The following is a 12353-nucleotide window of genomic DNA, read 5'->3' on the forward strand; positions in this document are numbered from 1 at the left end:
AAAACTAACACAATGAGTGACACAACTATTTCCCTTTCCAAAGGCAACAGAGACCTTCCCTAAAATACATTTTGAGAAGTTTGGAATGTATATGATGAATGTAAGCTACTGTCATGTTAACAAATACTATATAGAATATCATCATTACACACAACAGGTAGAAGGACAGACTGATCTCATTAATGTTCATTTAACTCTCTAATTTTCACTTTGATATGCTTAGAAAATACTTCATGCTTTATAGTACAATATTAGCTATCTTGTTGCCATTGGAAGTAGCACTTCTTTTCTTTTTAAAACAGTACTACCTGGAAAAGCACAGGAAAAGTTATTGAGTCTTCTCTTCATTGATGTTTGTGGGGATAGAAACATGGTCTGCAAATGAGGAGTAGCTCTGTCCCCAACCCACTCAGTTTTGAAAACTGATCTTTGTAGAATGATTGCATTTGGTCAGCTTGAAAATTCATTTTAGTCTGCACAAGATATGTCATATCCCCTGGCTATAAAACAACAGCAACAAAAATCTCTACCATTTGTTCAAATCAATGCCTGATACTTGATCAAGTCATCAGCTAGTTCTAACAGGAAATCTTGTGCCAGGCTGTTTGGGTGAAAGTGTTTTTCTTTCTATATGGAAAAATATGTTAAAAACAAATCAACCATATCGAAATATATACTACTCCAAGAATGTCTCTCAGTTCATTTATTTTAATATTCACAATCTAACAGATGCCAGTATAACTAACAAAAAACACTTGCAGATTAAATTTGCAAAGTTTATTTGACCAAAACGTTTGTTTTAAAAGAATAAACCAAGGTTTAGAAATCTTCTCAAAATATCATGTGAAGTCCATTAAGCATGGAATAGTATTTTCATTTATTTGCTAAAACCAAACTGTTTATAGTTCTGAATCTGATGATAAAACTATAGGTAAATATTCAAGGATTCCTGAGGGAGCTTGGGGAAATGCAAAGATGGCCCCAACAGTGAGCTTTGGATCATGCTATTGATCCATAAGTCCATCTCAGTACCTCAGTTAACCCTGTTGAACCTGGATCTAGTAATAAATATTTACAGAACATGGCAACACCTTAGTTATTTCCTGTCTTGGTTCTTGATGCCATCTATACAATGGCATTTACTTTGCCACTGTAAAAACATAAATGAGGGAAATGTATTAAAAGTGAGATGAATTTACTTTGGTTTATAGTTTCAGATGATTCATTTATTTCTGCTGTGATGGGCAGAACATCATGATAGGAACCATTTGGGGGAGGAAAGCTGCTCACCTGTGTTTGACAGAAACCAGCAGGAAGGGCTGAAGTCCCAATACCCTCTTTAAGATCCTACCCTCACTGACCTCATTCCCTTCCATTCCTTTCTCACTCCTGAATATACACAGTCTTCCAATAGCACCACAGCTCTGAAAGATACCTTTATTGTTGTTCATATGTATGTTTTAACTTTTATTGATTCTTGGTGGATTTCACATCATGCATTCTGCTTCTATTTATCTCCCTTTCCCTTCATGCCTGCCCTCTGTCCTTGCCAACCTCCACACTAAAACAAAACAAAACTTAAAAGAATAACCAAAAACCAAACTAAACCAAACAAGCAAAGAAAAAAGAGACTCTTATTGTGGAAGCTGTAGTATGACCCGTTGAGTCACATAGTGAAAGACCCCAGCTTAGCTACTGTAATGCCATTTTGCAAAGCCTTCACACAAACAAATGTAAGTTCAAGGTAAAGTCAGTACTCCTAGGCAGTCAAACAGGATATCTATGGTCAGACACCAGGCCTAGGAGGGGAATGAACAGTTCTGGGAAAAACTACATGTACCCTAGATAGGGCCATGTCTGTTATTATTATCAGACCTTCATGTCTCTGGGGAACTTGTCCCCTAAATGAACCCATCACCTCATTTGAACTGACCAATGAGATCCCTGTAACCATGCATTGCTTCTATATGCCTGCTTTTGCCACCCTTTTTCCTATAAAAAGACCTTCTCCCAGCCTGCAGGGGGGCAAGTCCTCCGAAAGGACTTTGCCGCCCACAGGTACCTGTGCCCACCCAATAAACCTCTTGCTAATTGCAGCCAGTGGTGTCGACTGTTCCTTGGGTTAGGGGTCTCCTCCAGAGGAAGGACCACTCTGAGGGTCTTTCATTTGGTGCATTGGCAGGGAAGCTGAGACTCCCACCCAGGGACCACCGACCCACCACCGGGAGGTAAACTGGCCAGTGCCCTGTCTGTGTCTGTGTCTGGTGTCTGTGTCTAAGTCTTCTGTTGTTCTGTCATTCAGTAAGATTCGATCGGGTCTATCAGTATCTGGCGGGCCAGGGAAGGAGCTGACGAGCTCACACTCCCCCCCCCCCCCGAAGCCCTAGAAGACGTTCTAAGGGTGTCTGGAGCCCTTGGGGCTCAATCCGTAACTGGAGAACACTCCAGTATCCATAGGGGCTAAGAGTGACCAGGTCACTCCTCTAGTTCCCAGGAGGCCTCCATCTGAATCCGTAATGTTGTGCAGCTTCTGATTTTGAGTTTGGTTTTGGTTTTTTTGTTTCTTTGTTTTTATGTCCTTTGTTTTTGGTATATCTGTTTGTACTCGAGTCTAAATCTGGTACCGTGAGACAATCGTTAACAACACCTTTAAGTCTCACTTTAGATCACTGGCCTGATGTCCAGGACCGAGCAAACAATCAATCGGTCGAAGTGCAAAAGAAGAAATGGGTGACTGTCTGTTCATCTGACATTCATAGCCGCGGGACGGCACTTTTAACCTTGATATCATTTCCTAGGTGAAGGAGCGGATGTTCGAAAGAGGACCTCAACCCCCTCTTACTCCCATGGCTCCTAAGGCATCCCTTCCCCCGGGAGGGGAGCCGCTTACCCCACTTCCCTCTGCTCCATCCCCTACTCCCCCCTCCTCTTCCTTATATCCTACTATCCTCAAGAAAAAATCCACTTTACCCCCACCTGTTCTTCCCCCAGACCCTGAATCTCTCCTCGTAGACCTCCTATTGGAGGAACCTCCTCCATATGCAGGATCAGCGAGCCCCGAGGGACCTGAAGCAGCGGCAGCCAAGAGGCCCCCACAAGAATCCCCAGCCCCCTCGCCTATGGCCCATCGACTGAGGGGCAGACGTGGGCCACCGCCTGATTCCACCTCCCACGCCCTTCCCCTCCGAGAGGGTCTGAATGGCCAGCAACAGCACTGGCCATTCTCAGCTTCTGATCTTTACAACTGGAAGCAACTAACTTGATAGAATCTATCCTAGTTACACACCAGCCCACCTGGGACGACTGCCAGCAGCTCTTGCAGGCTCTGTTGACCTTGGAGGAAAAACAAAGAGTCTTTTTTGGAGGCACGGAAGAATGTCCCCCCCCAACAATGGACGCCCGACCCAGCTGCCAAATGAGATTGATGCGGCTTTTCCCCTGCAACGTCCTGATTGGGACTTTACCACGGAGGCAGGTAGGAGATACCTATGTCTTTACCGCCAGTTGCTCATAGCGGGTCTCCAAGGGGCAGCACACCACCCCATTAATTTGGCTCAGATAAAGCAAGTGATACAAGGGAATGAGGAGACACCCTCAACATTTTTAGAGAGGCTTAAGGAAGCATATAAAATATATACCCCTTATGACCCTGAGGAGCCTGGACAGGCCACTAGCATTTCGATGTCTTTCATTTGGCAGTCCAGCCCAGATATTAAAAGCAAGCTACAAAGATCGGAGGGTCTGCAGGGATATACCTTACAGGATTTACTGAAGGAAGCAGAAAGAATTTTTAACAAAAGGGAAACTCCGGAGGAAAAGGAAGAGAGATTATGGCAGAGAATGAAAAAAAATCAGGAGGAAAGAGACATGAAAAGAATAAAGAATTAAGAAGGCTGCTGGCCACTGTAGTTCAAGGACAAGATAAAAAGGGAGGTAGGCTGGGAGAACGGAAGGGGGCCAAAATGGATATTGACCAATGTGCCTACTGCAAGGAACGAGGCTGCTGGATCAGGGCATTCTCACTCCCTGCCGATTGCCATGGAACACCCCCCTCCTGCCAATAAAAAAAAAAAAAGCCGGGGACTGGGGACTATTGGCCAATGCAGGATCTGAGAGAGGTTAACAAAAGGGTGGAGAACATACACCCCACGGTCCCCAACCCTTATAATCTATTTGAATACTCTGCCACCATCCCACATTTGGTACACCGTATTGGATTTAAAGGATGCTTTCTTCTGCTTGCGGTTACATCCTGAGAGCCAGTCCCTTTTTGCCTTTGAATGAAAGGACCCAGATCTTGGACTTTTGGGTCAATTGACCTGAACCAGGCTCCCCCAGGGATTTAAGAATAGCCCAACCCTCTTTGATGAGGCCTTACACTAGGACTTGGCAGACTTTCGGATTCAGTACCTTGCCCTGATATTGCTCCAATATGTTGATGACCTCCTTCTGGTGGCCGCCTCGGAAAAAGAATGTCAGGAGGGCACAAAAGCCCTCCTACAGACATTGGGACAATTAGGATATCGGGCATCAGATATATCAGAAACAAGTCATTTACCTAGGTTATCAATTGAGAAATGGACAGAGATGGCTGACCGAGGCACGCAAACAGACTATCACTAACATCCCTGCCCCCCAGAACCCTCGCCAGCTGCGGGAGTTTCTGGGAACAGCGGGGTTCTGCCACCTCTGGGTCCCAGGGTTTGCAGAGATAGCTGCACCCTTGTACCCCCTAACCAAGCAGGGGGCAATGTTCAGATGGGAAAAGAAATAGCAAAAGGCTTTTGAGGACAATATCAAAAAGGCTTTACTAACCTCACCCAGATTGGGCCTTCTAGACGTTACCAAGTCCTTTGAACTGTTTATAGATAAAAAGCGGGGATATGCCAAGGGGGTCCTGACCCAGAGACTGGGCCTCTGGAGGCGTCCTGTGGCCTATCTGTCCAAGAAATTCGACCCGGTCGCATCCGGATGGCCGTCCTGTCTACAGATGGTAGCAGCTATTGCAGTCCTTACCAAGGACACAGGTAAATTGACTCTAGGCCAGCCATTGACCATCCTGGCACCCCATGCAATGGAGGCCTTGGTCAAACAGCCTCTAGACCGCTGGCTTTCCAATGCCCGCATGACTCATTACCAAGCTATGCTGCTGGATGCGGACTGGGTGCAATTTGGACCTGTGATCACTCTCAATCCCGCAACCTTGCTCCCCTTGCTGGAGGAGGCAGAGCAGCATGATTGCCTCCAGATCCTTGCGGAAATGCACGGGACCAGACAGGACCTGACGGATCACCCTCTTCAGGACGCTGACTACACCTGGAACACCGATGGTAGCAGCTTCCTGGAAAACGGGGAGCAGAGAGCGGGGGCAACAGTAACCATGGAAACTGAGGAAATTTGGGCTGAGGCCCTACCAGCAAGTGCCTCACCCCAAAAAGCAGAACTCATCACATTGACCCAGACACTCCAGATGCTCCAGATGGCAGAAGGTAAGAAACTTAATGTCTATACGGACAGTCGATACGCCTTTGCCACTGCCCATATACATGGGGAAATTTACTGAAGGCGAGGGCTCCTGACCACAGAGAAAAAAAAATTAAAAATAAGACTAAAATCTTGACACTACTCAAAGCCCTATTTCTGCCCCCAAAACTGAGTATTATGGACTGTCCTGGCCACCAAAAGGGCCACAGCCCAGAGGCAAAAGAAAATCGATTGGCGGATGCTGCCGCCAAGGAGGCTGCCCTAAAAACAATCAGCACCTCCTGAGCCTTTCCTCTGACCGATTCAGAAAATACAAGGCTGTTCTGATGTCCACTGCCCTATAGTCAAGAGGACACCGACCTCCTAAAGAAAATGGAGGCCACCTATGACCCCAAAGAGCAACACTGGGTCTCCAAGGAAAAGACTGTTATGCCAATGAGACATACCTATGAGCTGATAAAATACCTGCATAAGTTGACCCATTTAGGACCAAAGAAGATGAAAACCTTACTGGAACGACAGGAAACTGGCCCCTACCTCCTAAACAGAGATGGGGCCCTACAAAAGGTAACTGATGAAAATAAATCCTGTGCTCAAGTAAATGCAGGTAAGACTAAGCTTGGGCCAGGGGTCCGGGTACGGGGACATCGTCCTGGTGTGCACTGGGAGATTAACTTTACAGAAATTAAGCCCAGTCTCTATGGATATAAGTACCTCTTGATGTTCGTAGACACATTTTCAGGATGGACAGAAGCCTTCCCTACCAAACATGAAACTGCTAAAATGGTGACCAAGAAATTCCTGGAAGAAATCTTTCCCAGGTATGGGATGCCCCAGGTCCTGGGTACTGATAACGGGCCCACCTTCGTCTCCCAGGTAAGTCAGTTGGTGGCCAAGCTTTTGGGGATTGAATAAAAATTACATTGTACATACAGACCCCAAAGTTCAGGACAGGTAGAAGGCATGAATAGGACAATTAAGGAGACTTTATCTAAATTAACGCTTGCAACTGGCTCTAGAGACTGGGTGCTCCTCTTGCCCCTAGCCTTATATAGGACCCGTAACACTCCAGGCCCCCATGGACTGACTCCTTTTGAAATACTGTATGGGGCCCCACCCCCATTCATAAACTTCTTTGACTCAAATATTGCTGATTTCTCTGGAAGCTCATTTGCAGGCATTGCAAATTGTGCAAAGAGAGGTCTGAAAACCACTCACTGCAGCTTACCAAGACCAATTGAGCCAGCCTATGGTACCGCATCCTTTCCAAAAAGGAGACACTGTTTGGGTCCGCAGACACCAGACCAAGAACTTGGAACCCCGATGGAAAGGTCCTTACACTGTCCTCCTGACTACCCCAACGGCACTAAAAGTCGAAGGCATTGCAGCCTGGATCCACACCTCCCGCATCAAGGCCTCCCACACCACTGGGGAGGCGGAGCCAATTGCGACCCCAGCATGGAGAGTCCAGCGCACCCAAAATCCTTTAAAGATAAGGCCCCTTAATTAATTAATTAAGATTAAGATGGGGCCCCTTAATCATTATATGGGCCCTGCTGAGGCTGGGAATGGCAACCCAAGGAAAAAGTCCACACCAGGTGTATTCCTTAACCTGGCAAATCCAGTCCCAGAGCGGGGAGATTGTTTGGGAAACTCGAGGCAACCATGCGCTTAATACTTGGTGGCCTACCCTCACCCCCGATTTTTGCCAACTGGCAGCTGGACTGGATAATTGCTATATCCCAACTAAGGACCCCCCATAACTTAGAGCTATACATGGGAACCAGACCCCAACAGATGACTGCCCATGGATGCAACAGCCCCACCGCTAGATGCAGGCTAGCTCAATCGGATTTCTATGTTTGCCCCCGAGATAACAGAAACCGAGCCACAGCATACCAATGCGGGGGATATGAGGAATACTTTTGCTATAATTGGGGCTGGAAGACTACTGGAGACGCCTATTGGTGACCCTCCTCTTCCTGGGATCTGATTACAGTCAAAAGAAATTATACTCAACCTGACCCTGATGGACACATCTGTTATTACAAGAAAGGAACTGAGGGATATGCCAATTGGGAAAATCCTCTGTCATTACCCCTCAGAATCACATTTACGAGGTCGAGACAACAGGCCACTAGATGGCAAACGGGATATACTTGGGGTCTCAGATGGTATATCCCAGGAAAGGATAAAGGTGTCACTTTCAAAATTAAACTTAAAGTGGAAACAACAACCCATTCTATAGGGCCCAACCCGGTCTTAATAGACCAAAGGTCACCCTCTCAACGGGCTCCCAAGCCTCAATGGCCCCCAGCAGCGACCCACACCTCCCTGGCCCCCTCAACTAACACCAGCACCAGCAGGACTCCTGTTACCGCCTTGTCTTCCCATCACCCTGGAACAGGAGATAGACTACTTAACTTAATGCAAGGAGCCTACTTGGCTCTCAATCTCACAGATCCTGGCAAAACTCAAGATTGTTGGCTGTGCCTGGTTTCGGGGCCCCCTTACTACGAAGGAATGGCCGTTCTGGGTAACTACTCCAATCAGACCTCTGCACCCCTTAGCTGCACTTCCATCCCTCAACACAGGTTGACCCTGTCAGAGGTCTCTGGAAAGGGGCTTTGTATAGAGACTATTCCCAAAACTCACCAGGCCTTATGTAATTCAACCCAAGAAATGTTTATTGGATCCTATTACCTTGCTGCCCCCAATGGGACTTATTGGGCATGCAATACTGGTTGGACCCCATGTGTTTCAGCCGCCGTGCTAGATGTAACCTCTGATTATTATGTTTTAATAGAATTATGGCCCAAGGTTACATATCATGATCCTGAATATATTTACAGCCACTTTGAAGGGAGGCCTCGAATCAGGAGAGAACCCATCTCCCTGACCCTGGCCCTACTCCTGGGAGGCGTCACCATGGGAGGGATTGCAGCTGGTATAGGCACTGGGACCACTGCCCTCATGGCAACCAGTCAGTTTCGGCAACTACAAGCAGCCATGCATACAGACATTAAGGCACTAGAGGAATCGGTTAATGCCCTTGAGAAATCACTAACCTCCATTCAGAGGTGGTTCTCCAGAATAGAAGAGGGTTGGACATGTTTTTTCTGCAAGAGGGAAAATTATGTGCAGCCTTAAAAGAAGAATGCTGCTTTTATGCAGACCACACTGGGTTAATAAGAGACAACATGGCAAAACTCAGGGACAGGTTGACACAGAGACAAAAGATGCTTGAGTCACAACAGGGATGGTTCGAAGGATGGTTTAATAAGTCTCAGTGGTTTACTACCCTGTTGTCTTCCTTGATGGGTCCTTTAATTATCTTCCTCTTGATACTCCTGTTTGGGCCTTGCATCTCAAACCGCTTGGTCCAATTTATAAAAGACAGGCTCTCCGTCATCCAGGCCCTAGTCTTAACCCATGAATACTAAAGACTAAGACAACAGAAAACTGAGATTCCATAATTATCTTGAGTAAAAGATTTAACTCAATGCTAAAAGAAAATGGGGGAATGAAAGACCCCAGCTTAGCTACTGTAAGGCCATTTTGCAAAGCCTTCACACAAACAAATGTAAGTTCAAGGTAAAGTCAGTACTCCTAGACGGTCAAACAGGATATCTATGGTCAGACACCAAGCCTAGGAGGGGAACGAACAGTTCTGGGAAAAACTACATGTACCCTAGATAGGGCCAAGTCTGTTATTATTATCAGACCTTCATGTCTCTGGGGAACTTGTCCCCAAAATGAACCCATCACCTCATTCGAACTGACCAATGAGATCCCTGTAACCATGCATTGCTTCTGTATGCCTGCTTTTGCTACCCTTTTTCCTATAAAAAGACCTTCTCCCAGCCTGCAGGGGGGCAAGTCCTCCGAAAGGACTTTGCCGCCCACAGGTACCTGTGCCCACCCAATAAACCTCTTGCTAATTGCAGCCAGTGGTGTTGACTGTTCCTTGGGTTAGGGGATTCCTCCTGAGGGAAGGACCACTCTGAGGGTCTTTCAATAGTTTACCCTTTAGTACATTCATCTTTACTCGCAACTGATCATTGCCATACGTCATTGGTTTGGCTTGAGACCTCTGGCTTCTGCTAAGCCACTGCCACCAAAAATGAACTCTCACGGGGACTCTTCTTGTATAGTCTGCATCATGGAAATTCTGCTGCTTAGTATTTGTAGGTTTGTCACCTGCTCTAACAGTTCATAGGTTATGTCGAAGTTGGGGCTCTGAGCCTGGGTGGTAACTGGGTTGGTCATCCTATCAGTTGTCCCTCACCTTTGCTACCTGGGTAAGATCTCCAGCACTGCCTCTGCTAGCTCAGCCAGTGCAGCCTACAGAAAGGAGTGGGGCAAGTTCTCCTGCTCCCAGGTCCTCAGATCAGTGTCAATCACACTCATAGCACCGGGACTAGCTCTACTGTTTTGCCTAGGTGAGGTGCAGGGACCTCTTTTCTGATGGCTGTAGGGGGCTTATGAAGAGTAGGCTGTCAGCTCTCCTGTTCTAATGCCTTCAGAGCTGAGTTACCTGCACAGGCAATAACAGGGTCAGCTTTGGTATGCTGTCCAGATGGGGTTCAGGGCCTGCTCTCCTGTGTGCTGCAGCAGGTAAGGGGCACGACTAGTTCTTTCTCTCTTGTGACTCCAGGGCCACCCCTCATTCCTAATGCAAGTAGCAGGAGGGTTGGTGGGGACACATTTTTAGCCATGCCACCACATGGTAAATGAGGGGGCCAACTTTGCTCTGTTGCTCTCATGTCTTCAGGACTGACTCACCTGTGTCCCCAGCTCCATTTGTGCTGCTCAAGTGAGGAGCATGACTGTGGAGAGGGATGAGGCCATATTCCTGAGTGATGGAGGCCACTCCCCCCTCAGAGGCAGTACCAGCTCTCCTGCTGTAGTATCCAGGGCCAGCTATCTCAAAAAAGACCACTTTTAAGATACCCTATTTATAGTCATTTAAAAACAAAGTGAAAATGTAATATTAAGACCTTGACCTACAAAGTTTTCTATTCATCTTAGAATACAAAATGTATGCAGTCTACTTCTAGAAGATTCCAAAAGTGTTCCATGGTTTCCTAGAAGTCCCAGATTAAAATCTCCTCTGAGTTGATATATAAAATTTTTCTGTTGTATCTATAAAAATTTAAATCAAGTTAAATGTAATTAAAACACACAATGTCACATGGTAAATATTAGTATCCAAAAGGAAGGAATAGAAAAATACCAGTGAGGAATTAAACCACCACGAGGCCAATATAAAGCAGAGCAAACACCAAAAGCTGCAGTGTAAAGTTTAAAATCCAGAACACACAGGAGTTTGATGTGGGTTGCAGCCCACATGGCTATTCTTTTGAGCTGACTCAGTTCACAGCATGTGGTGTCCCTCTGCAAGTAACTCACTTTCCTGGCACCTTTGTCTTCCTAGCATTTCCACTGTTTCCTTGGCATCACTCCCACACCTGCTTGCCTTGTCCTCTCAGAGATGACTACTGGGTGCTTCCACAGTGCCATTTACTGACTATTCTTTCAAACTTTAATTTGAATTTTTAGAGGAAGTCTCTGTGAGTCTACAATTCTTTAAAAAGACATAAGGTAAAATATATTTAAATCATTTTTCTCTTTCCTGGCTCTCAGCCCCTCCACAAAGAAACTTCTCTCTTTGCAATAGAAGGACCTCATTATAGACAACCATAATTGATTGCTCAAACTGCTGAAAACAAGTGATTGTGTTGTTCCCCATTCCAGTTGATACATCTACAATACAATTCCTGCACCCCAAGGCTCAGAGAACATCACGGAAGAAGGGGTAGAGTCAGAGGAACAGGAAATGTACTGTAAGATTTTACATTTTTCATTTTGTATGTTCTCTGTTTGTGTGTGTGTGTGTGTATGAGAACACATGTGTGCAAGTATGTGTTCACTTATGTTCCCATGTGTGGAAGCCCTACTCTAAGCTCAAGTGTCATTTCTCAGACAGTACACATCTTGGTTTCATAAACAGGATCTCTCATTTGTCAGGTACTCTGAGATTAGATTAGGTTGCTTGACCACTGAGCCTCAGAGAGAGAGAGAAATCTTTGTCTCCATGTCCCCACACTGGATTACAATGAACTCCACCATGCCTATCCTTTTTATGCGGCTGCTTATATGAACTTGCATCATTATGTTTGACTGTCAAGCACTTCAGTGGCTTAGCTTCTTTCTCTCTCTCTCTCTCTCTCTCTCTCTCTCTCTCTCGTTTTCTCTTTCTCTCTATTGTTATCACTCTCTCTTTCTCTTTCTCTCTCTCTCTCTCCCTCTCGATTTCCAGACTAGCATCTTGAGGATGACACTAAAGTTGATACCAGCATGAGCAGTAGTTGTGTCCACTAGGACAGTGGCTGAAAGGTCTGTGAGTGCCTGTTCTGCTCTAATCAGACACAGGAGTCCCACAAAAACAACAACCGAGACAGTGCAGCTCTTCTAGGGCTCTGATCACAAACAAAAGTCTTGAAGTCTGTGATGGATGCAATCTTGCTGATTCTTGAGAGGCCATCAAGGAATCTTCTCTGATTTCTCAGTACAAAATTAGATTCTTTGGCAACCACACCACACTTGGCTGTAACTTTAATTGCACTCTTTTCTGGAAAAGCTGCAAGTTTTTCAAACTTTCCAATCTTCTTTGCTCCCAGATCTTATTGTCTAGCTGACAAAAGTCTGCCAGTGATATCCCACGTGACTCCCTGAGTGGTATGTGACATTGAAATGTCCTCTACCAAGTAAACTATTCTTTTCCCTTCAGCCTCAGCTTCCTGCAAAGTATCAGAGCATTGACAGAATATGATACAAATGGCACATAGTCTAATTCCTTGTGCATT

This window comes from Microtus oregoni, unplaced genomic scaffold, assembly GCF_018167655.1.
Source record: "Microtus oregoni isolate MIOR12 unplaced genomic scaffold, Mior012 000033F_ref0000390, whole genome shotgun sequence".
In the NCBI taxonomy this organism is placed as follows: domain Eukaryota; kingdom Metazoa; phylum Chordata; class Mammalia; order Rodentia; family Cricetidae; genus Microtus; species Microtus oregoni.